The sequence below is a fragment of the Oryctolagus cuniculus genome, chromosome 3 (assembly GCF_051225735.1).
Source record: "Oryctolagus cuniculus isolate XC-2025 breed Fujian yellow rabbit chromosome 3, ASM5122573v1, whole genome shotgun sequence".
Classification (NCBI taxonomy): Eukaryota; Metazoa; Chordata; class Mammalia; order Lagomorpha; family Leporidae; genus Oryctolagus; species Oryctolagus cuniculus.
The window spans coordinates 5,228,220-5,236,309 of record NC_142869.1 but is presented as its reverse complement, the minus strand read 5'-3'; the positions used below and the strand labels follow the sequence as shown (position 1 = coordinate 5,236,309).

General features: G+C 58.5%; 1 long non-coding RNA gene across 1 annotated transcript; it reads left to right on the top strand.

Annotated features, from left to right (window-relative positions):
- The first annotated feature begins 3,409 nt into the window (after nt 1–3,409).
- Nucleotides 3,410–7,593, top strand: LOC149127246 (uncharacterized). Its single transcript, XR_016231345.1, has 3 exons — nt 3,410–3,548; nt 3,636–3,711; nt 6,792–7,593. It is a non-coding gene; the product is annotated as an uncharacterized LOC149127246 (long non-coding RNA).
- Nucleotides 7,594–8,090: the final 497 nt, after the last annotated feature.

The window sequence follows — 8,090 nt, the reverse complement described above, 5'->3', positions numbered from 1 at the left end:
GACTGGAAGAAGCTCCTGGCTCCTGGCTTCGGATCGGCGCAGCTCTGGCCTTTGTGGCCATCTAGGGAATGAACCAGTGGATGGAAGACTTCTCTCTCTCTCTGCCTTTCAAATAAATAAATCTTTAAAAAAGATGTTAACATACAAGCGGGACAAGTCTGACTGCAAAGAAGAGCCAACTCCAGCTTGAAGCGGCTTAAGCAACAACGGCATTATTTTTCTCTGATAAAATGAAGTCTTAAGGAGGGGGGGCCTTCTGGAAGGTTCCAGCAGGGCTGCTCCCAGAGTCCCTTGTAACATCCTGGCTCTACGCCATGGCGGAAGACGACCACTAGCACACTTTCTCTCATGCAGCCCCACATCAGCCATCTGGCCAGCTGGGGTGCCGGCAGCAGGGCTCAGGCCGGGACTGACGGCCTCAGAACCAGGGAGGCTGAGGGCGCAACTGAGTCCAAGGCCAAAGACCTGACAGCCTGGGGAGGCCTTGGGTGTGCGTCCTGTAGTCCAAGGCCAGGGAGCCTGCAGTTCCGCCGTCCGGGGACAGGAGGGGAAGAGAGTGTCCCAGGTTTCTCTCCCCGGGGCTCCTGGCCGCCGGCTGGGAGGTGGGTCATCCCCTTCTGGTCCAAGCTGAGACTCACGCTAATCCACCCTGGGAACACCCTCACAGGCACACCCGGAATAATGCGTTACAGGCTTCTAGGTGTTCCCTAACCCACTCAAAGCCGACACCCAAAATTAACCAGCGCGCTAGGCTACAAGAGCCGGCGTTAAGCTTCGACTGCAGTGTTTCTGTCGGGCGTGACGGCTTTCCACTGGGTGCAGCCCCTTTGGAAGAATTTCTGCTGGGTTCCCTTTCCCGCCGGTAGACCTCATGAAGACAAGCTGGCGCCATCAGCCCTGGTGACCTGTGCCTCGCTGTCTCTGTCCCTTCACGCCAGAGGGAGCCCGGAGAGCACACGTGTGGATGACCTGGATTCCAAGACAGCAACGTGCGAAGCACCTGCACTGGTGTTGGAGGACTGGGCAGTAAGTCAGCAGTGCACTTCCCGGTGCCCCAGCTGGGTGTGCCTCCCCCGCGGGCCTGGCTATAAAGCGTGGAGGCTGCTAATTTCAGGAAGCAAACAGCTTCTCTCTGAAGCAGGGGACACCCAGCGAGGCGTCCCCAGCTCCGGTGGAGCGTGACTTTCGATCCGGGGTGCCTGCTCCCTGCAGTGGCCACGCCCACTTGTGAATGTCAATCACGCCCAGTGGCTGTGCTTGAGCCTTAAGAAACCCTCCTGGGTTTGCGCTGAGGCATCCCACAGCCTGTGGCTTCAAAAGCGTCAGCGGTGCTGAACTGACTGCAGCGCTCACAGACTTGTAATAGTCACTGCTCATTTCAGGAGTCTGATGCAGATGCGAGCGCTGACTTACTCAGACTTTCTAAGAGGCATCAAAATGGCTGAGCAGCGACAAGAATTTTGGAAACCATAGAAACCACAGACAGAAGCTGACAAGCCATCAGGGAAGACAGCTATAGCAGACTGAGATGAAACGAAGCTCTGTGTTGGTGAGCTTGGCAGTGCTCCCATCAGAACAGGCAGAGCGGGGACCGGGGGCCAGACCACGAGCACGGCTCCGGCTCCCCGCACTGGGCCACCTGCCCCCAGCTGCAGGTGCTGCGTGGCACTGGGGCAGATGATAACGCTATGGCTCCTACCGTGGTTGGCAGGGATGGTGTCACCCCTGCCACCGCCTGTCCACAGCCTCGCCCCAGGAGCCTGTGCACGTGTTATGTTCCAGGGTCAAGGGCAATGTAGGCTGCCAATCAGCTGACCTCGAAACAGAGAAATTGTCCAGGACTCTCCGGGTGTAGTCAGTAGGATCCTGAGATGTGAAAAGGAGGAGACAGGAGGGGGCATGGACCCTCTTGCCAGTTTGGAAGATGCACAGGGCACGGGAAAGGCACACGCCCTGCCACCCCCGATTCTAACTCAGGCCCCAGTCCGCCTCCGACCCTTACACCTTCCAGGTGGTAAATCTGTGCTGTTGCAATTGGTTACAGCAGCAAGAGAAAACGGAAACAATCATAAATAATTCCAAGGGGGGTGTGTTCCAGGCGGAGCTCAGCACTGTCTGGAAGCAATCAAGGGGACTGTGGCTGACGGTTTCACAACCTCCTTCCCCTAAGACCTTCAACCCGGAAGGAAACTCACTTTAGGCTATCGGTTCACTGGAAACTGAAACAAGCAAGTTTGCGCGGGCCACCGAGGTTAAACCACAACATGCAATGGCCACATCCCATATCAGGGTGGTTGGTTCCAGGTCCTACCTCCGCTTCCAGTGCAGCTTCCTGCTAACGCACCTGAGGGGCAGCGGATGATGGTCCAAGTCCATGGGCCCCTACCACCCGCTTGGGAAACCTGTATGGAGCTCCTGGTCCTAACTTCAGCCTGGTCCAGCCCAACTGTTGCGAGCGACTGGGGAGTGCACTGGGGGTGCATAGTGTCTCTGTCACTCCCTCTCTCTCTGCCATTCTGCCTTTCAGATACATCTTTAAAAGGAACCAGGGCAGTCCTTGGGGAAGGCCGTTCCCAGACCTGCAGCTCCACTGCTCTCCACCTGCCCCCTGCACTGTGGCATCAGCACCACGGCTGGACAGTGCCTGGTCCCATTGGGCAGCAGTTCTGCCCTTAGACACTTCCAGCACTTCTTAGACTTTTCCAATAGGTCGTCCACAGCCACCTTACCTGGACTACAACCTCCTCAGGACAAGGAACACACTGTCCAACCTTCAGGAGCCACCAGCTGTGCTGGGAGCTTAGTGTGCACTGGCTGCGTGAATATTTTCAGTGTCATGGATGCGACACACTAACACGCAGGAAGATCACAGCTGGGGAGCCTGGCGCTGAGACACAGTGGGTTAAAGCCCCACCCGCAGCTCTGGCATCCCATATGGGCACTGGTTCACGTGCCAGCTGCTCCACTTCTGATCCAGCTCCCTGCCGATGGCCTGGGATGGCAGCAGAAGACGGCTCCGATGCTTGGGCCCCTGCCCAAGACCAGGAAGAAGCTCCTGGCTCCTGCCATTGTGGCTGTTTGGGTAGTGAACCAGTGGATGGAAGACCTCTCTGTCTCTACCTCTCTCTGTAACTGCCTTTCTAATAGATAAATCTTTCAACAACAACAAAATCACAGTGGGGAAGGAGGGGGCTGGGTGGAAGCAAAATGCATAAGCTTTGCATTTTTCAAAGGAACAAACCTGGACAAAGCAAGATCGGAATCGTCCCTGGTAGGTTGTGTAGGCTTTTCACAATCAGACTTCCGTGTTCAACTCTGGGTGAACACTCAGTGGCACAGACCGGGGTTTCCGACTTGCTTTCCAACCATGTTCCCACGCAGATTAATAACTGCTCAAAACTAGCTGCAGCATCTGCTTCCGCCCGAATCCAGCCTGCTCTCCATTCACACAAATGCAGTTTAACGGAAACCGCCTGCAGGTGGTGGGCCTGGGGCTCCCGTAGGGAAAAGGAGGGCAGATTGGTGCCTCCTCACACACGGCCCCAAAGGTAAGGTCAGGGGCGCAGAACAGAGAGGAGACAGGGGACGAACTCACAGCCGGACCGAACTTATTCGAAGAAAATTAACTCGCACAGGTCGACCAGCTGCCGGCAGGCAAACCGCGGGACAAGACCCCAGCAGGCCGAGGGGCGTTGGAGGCAGTGGGTGGAGGTGAGCTTCCCCACGCAGGTTTTTCAAGTTTTCGCAGGCTTTCAAACCTGGAGGAGCATGCAGGGGTGGGGTGGGGAACAGTACAGGGGTGAGACTGGACCGGCGTCTTGAAAGAAGGCAGGGGTCACAGAACCTGAAATGGCCGAGGCTCATGTCCTTGTTCCATTGGCCTCTGCTCGCACCATCGCAACAAATGAGGTCAGCACTTCTGGGGGGGAGAAGTGGCCATCCGTCTGTCTGGGAAGCGAGCCCTTCCTAAGCCAGGAGCGGGAGCCCACTCTCCCTGCGGCCAGAGAGTGTGAGTGGTCACACGCCGAGCTCGGTGTGGCTTCCCGGGCACCCGGTGCTGGAGGTGTGTGGCGCTGAGCCCTCTCTCCAAGTCAGCACCACCTGGCCTGGGTGCTGGGGCCCAGGCCCTGCTGTGACGGGAGGACAGAAGTCCCTCTTCCGGGAGTCGGCCCTGGGGTGCTGGGGTGGGGTGGGAAGAGGCACAGGCACACCCGGGCCCCCCATCTCACCGGCGATGGCGATGGTGGGTGTGGCGACAGGAAAAGGCAGAACAGCTTCCAGCGCCGGGCACAGGGATGCTGGCGGGAGCAGGCAGGGGTCACCCACAGAGCGTTGCCTGGGCAACTGGACATTGCTGGGAGTGAGGGCAGCCTGTGAGTGGCCCAGAGGCAGGACAGCTGGGGAGAGGTTTTCGGGAACTCGGTCCCTGGGAGGGGTCAGCCTGCCGCCTACTGAGGGTTTAAGGGTCCTGGTCCCTGCAGAACCAGGTCTGGACGGGTCTCTGTGGGCTGCTCCGTGCAACGAGACTCCCAGGGGTTGAGTGTCCGGCTCTGGGCTCCTGCCCTGCCCTCCTGCAGACAGACCCCTCCCCTGTAGCATTTGCGTCTCAGGGAGGGGGCCGCTGGGCGCTGTTTATCCCAGGGACCCCACCAGGCTGTTTCGGTTGCCGCCCAGTCAGGGTAGCTGACACTGCCTGGCAATGCCAGGCGGCACTGGGGTGCAGAGGGCAGCCTGTAAGCACCCTCCCCCTCCCTCCCCGCCCAGGCCCACACCCAGCCCACCCACCCCTCCAGACAGGTGTCCCCCGACTCCCCACCCTTCCGGGAGCCGAGCTCTGCCTACCACAAACCCACTTCCTGCCTCCGTGCCTTGCCGGGCCTGGGGCTGGGGCTGGGGCTGGGGTGCTGGGCTGAAGGAGGCAGGTGGGGGGAGGGCAGGGCTGGAAACAAGCCCACCTTCCCGAGGTCCGGGAACCTGCCTTTGGGGGTGGCCCTGACACTGCTGAGACAGCAAAACAACAGCCAGGACCAAGCCGGAAGGAATCACGCATCTCCCTCCCCTCCTGTCCGTCACAGCAGCAGGTGTTTCGGCCAGAGCCCTCACTCCCCGCCTCCCCCGCTCTGGGACTGCAGGGTTACCTGGCAGCTGTCACGTGGAACACACTTTGGGAGATGGACCTTCCCTTATGCGCCCTAAGAAATGGGTACATGGACTCCAGGGACGGGCCCTAGACTCGGGAAGTGGCCCTGGGCACAGCTCCTCACCCAGCACACAGGCTCCGCCACCTGCCCCCAGAAGTTTCCAGAAGAGGCAAAGACTGGGGGAGGGCGAAGCATCTCTGGCCCCCAGATTGGCAGGGTCTCTCCAGTGGCTGTGGGAGTGCCAGAAGCAGATTTCTAAAGAGGCAGAGAGCGGCTCCTGCAGCCTGAGCCCTCCTGTGTGGGGAGGAATCAGTCCAGGGAAGGCCACTCCCAAAGCAGCAGACAGAAATCCTCAAGCCATCGCCGCCCGCCCGAGCCGGACAGGTCTGACTCCCGCGTGCGCTGAGCACCCACCGGCCTCTAGCACACACCCCAGGCGCCTCTCAGGAAGCTCAGACGTGAGCATTTGCAGCGTGGATGAGTCAGGGCCAGTGCTGGCTGACGAGCCCACTGCCAGCCCTCTCTCTGGCTCCTGCCTCCCTCCCCGCCCCCAAGCCCCTGCCCCTACCCCTCCTGGGGCCACTTCCTCTCACCCTTCCCCCCCGGGGGGGGGGGGCAGTGAGTCACCTGTAGCCTCTGTCTCAGATGCCTGACTTGGATGCACACAAAGCGTTTGAAAGTCCTTGACCCGCAGGTTCTTATTTATTTTTTTAAGACTGATTTATTTATTTGAAAGGCAGAGTGACAGAGAGAGAAGGGTGGGGGGAGAAGGAGAGAGATTCATCAAATTGCCGTGATGGGGCGGGGCCAGGTCAAAGCCAGGAGCTGGGAACTCCATCTGGGTCTCCCCTGCGGGTTTCGGGGGCCCTAGTACTTGGGTCGGCTTCCCCTGGCTTCCCACCAGCATCAGCAGGGAGCTGGGTGAGACGCAGGGCAGCGCTGGTACGGATGCCAGAGCCCCAGGCAGCTGTTTAACCCACTGCGCCACTGCGCCTGCCCAAGAAACCCAGCTTAACCCACTGCGCCACTGCGCCTGCCCAGGAAGCCCAGCATTTCCGAGTCCTGCAGCGACCGGGCTCCGGGTGACCGAGGTTTCAGGGCGCTCGCCTGTGGAGGGTCAGAGGAAGACGGCCCCCCTCCCAATACTTCTGTGTTGCAGGAGGCAAAGTCTGACTCCTCTTCACCTTTCTCCCCACCTCTCTGTGCAGCCTGGCTGCTTTCTTTTCTCTTTCTTTCCTTCTTAAAAAAAGATGTATTTATTTATTTGAAAGACAGAGTTACACAGAGAGAGGGAGAGATGGAGAGAGAGAGGTCTTCCATCTGCTGGTTCACTCCCCAGATGGCAGCAACAGCTGGAGCTGCGCCGATCCAAAGCCAGGAGCCAAGAGCTTCCTCCAGGTCTCCCATGCAGGTGCAGGGGCCCAAGGACCCGGGCCATCTTCCACTGCTTTCCCAGGCCATAGCAGAGAGCTGGATGGGAAGTGCAGCAGCGGGGACTGGAACCAGCGCCCATATGGGATGCGGGCTCTGCAGGTGGCGAGTTAACCCATTCTGCCCCAGCACGGAGCCTGGCTGCTTTCCTACACACCTTGGGGAGTGCCCCCCTCCTGTCACTCACGTTGCCTCCTCTTGTTTTTTCACACACTGTAGTTAAGAGGACTAATTGGTGCTAAGTAAACCAGGTCGAAATAATTGAATCAACACTTAGGAAAGAGAGAGAAAGACGTGTGCGCCTCGGAGGGGCTGAGGAGTGTGGAGATTCATCTAACTGCAGACTGTGCCCCATGCCAGCCCCAGCAACCGTCACCAGGCCAGCAGCAGCGCCACACCAGGAGGAACACAGCACCGCCGCCCCCCGCCGCCCCCCACGCCCCCGGTGCCCACATGTCAGCCGTAACCACTGTTGGGCTATACCCAGTCTTTCTTGTATCCGCATTTTGCATGTTTGAGATCACACCGTAATTTAAATTCTATTTCTAGGCATTTTTGCTGGTTCAGTTTTTCCCTAGTCTTAAATTTCCCGAAAACACTTAGGTTTAACAGCTGTTTCCATTGCGCTCATTTATTGATTTATTTACTCCTCTAAATAAAATTTATTTATTTATTTATTTACTCCTCTCCCTATCACTGGACACACAGACTCCAAGTTACCATTGGTTCTGGGGAATTATCTTTTTAGATTTATTTCTTTATTTTTAAAGATTTGTTTATTTATTTGACAAGCAGAGTGAGAGGAACAGAGAGAGAGATCTTCCATCGGCTGGTCCACTCCCCAGATGGCTGCAATGGCCAGGGCTGGGCCAGGCCGAAGCCAGGCTCTCATCCCAGGCTCTCACGGGGGCAGCAGTAGCCCAAGCCCTGGGCCGTCCTCCACTGCTTTCCAGGTGCACTAGCGGGAGCTCTGTTATGGGATGTGGGCCTAACTCGCTACGCCACAACCCCAGTCGCTCTGGGGAACTGTGAACAGAGGGGCACCTGCAGCCACAGACACGCCTACTCGTCTCTTCCTTTCAGTCGTCCTTCAGGTGCGGAAGCAGAAGGAAGTCTGTTCACGTGTTACCCACTGACTCCTTCAGCCAATCCCTGGCACCCAGCCGCCCCGCTGTGCAGGCGCTCAGGACCGCCAGGCCTTCAGAGACAGGCGGAGGCGGCACGATGGCGGCCGGGCTGCTTCAGGCTGGATGGCCGCCCTGCCGAGCGTGGCAGAGCACAGCCAGCTCATTACAGAAGCCAACAGGAGCCTCGCACACCAGCCCCCTGCTGAGGCAAGAGTGGGCGACGTCCCCCACTGCTGAGTCCTTGCTCTCACACCCAAGGGGTTCCTGTGTTCTCAGAGGCAAGGGAGAAGAAAGCGTAGGTCAAGGTTAGGTCAGGGTTCGGTCAAGGTTCAGTGAGAAGTGGCTTTTAGGAGCCTGTGCCCCCCCCCGGGGTGGGGTGAAGTCCAGGGGG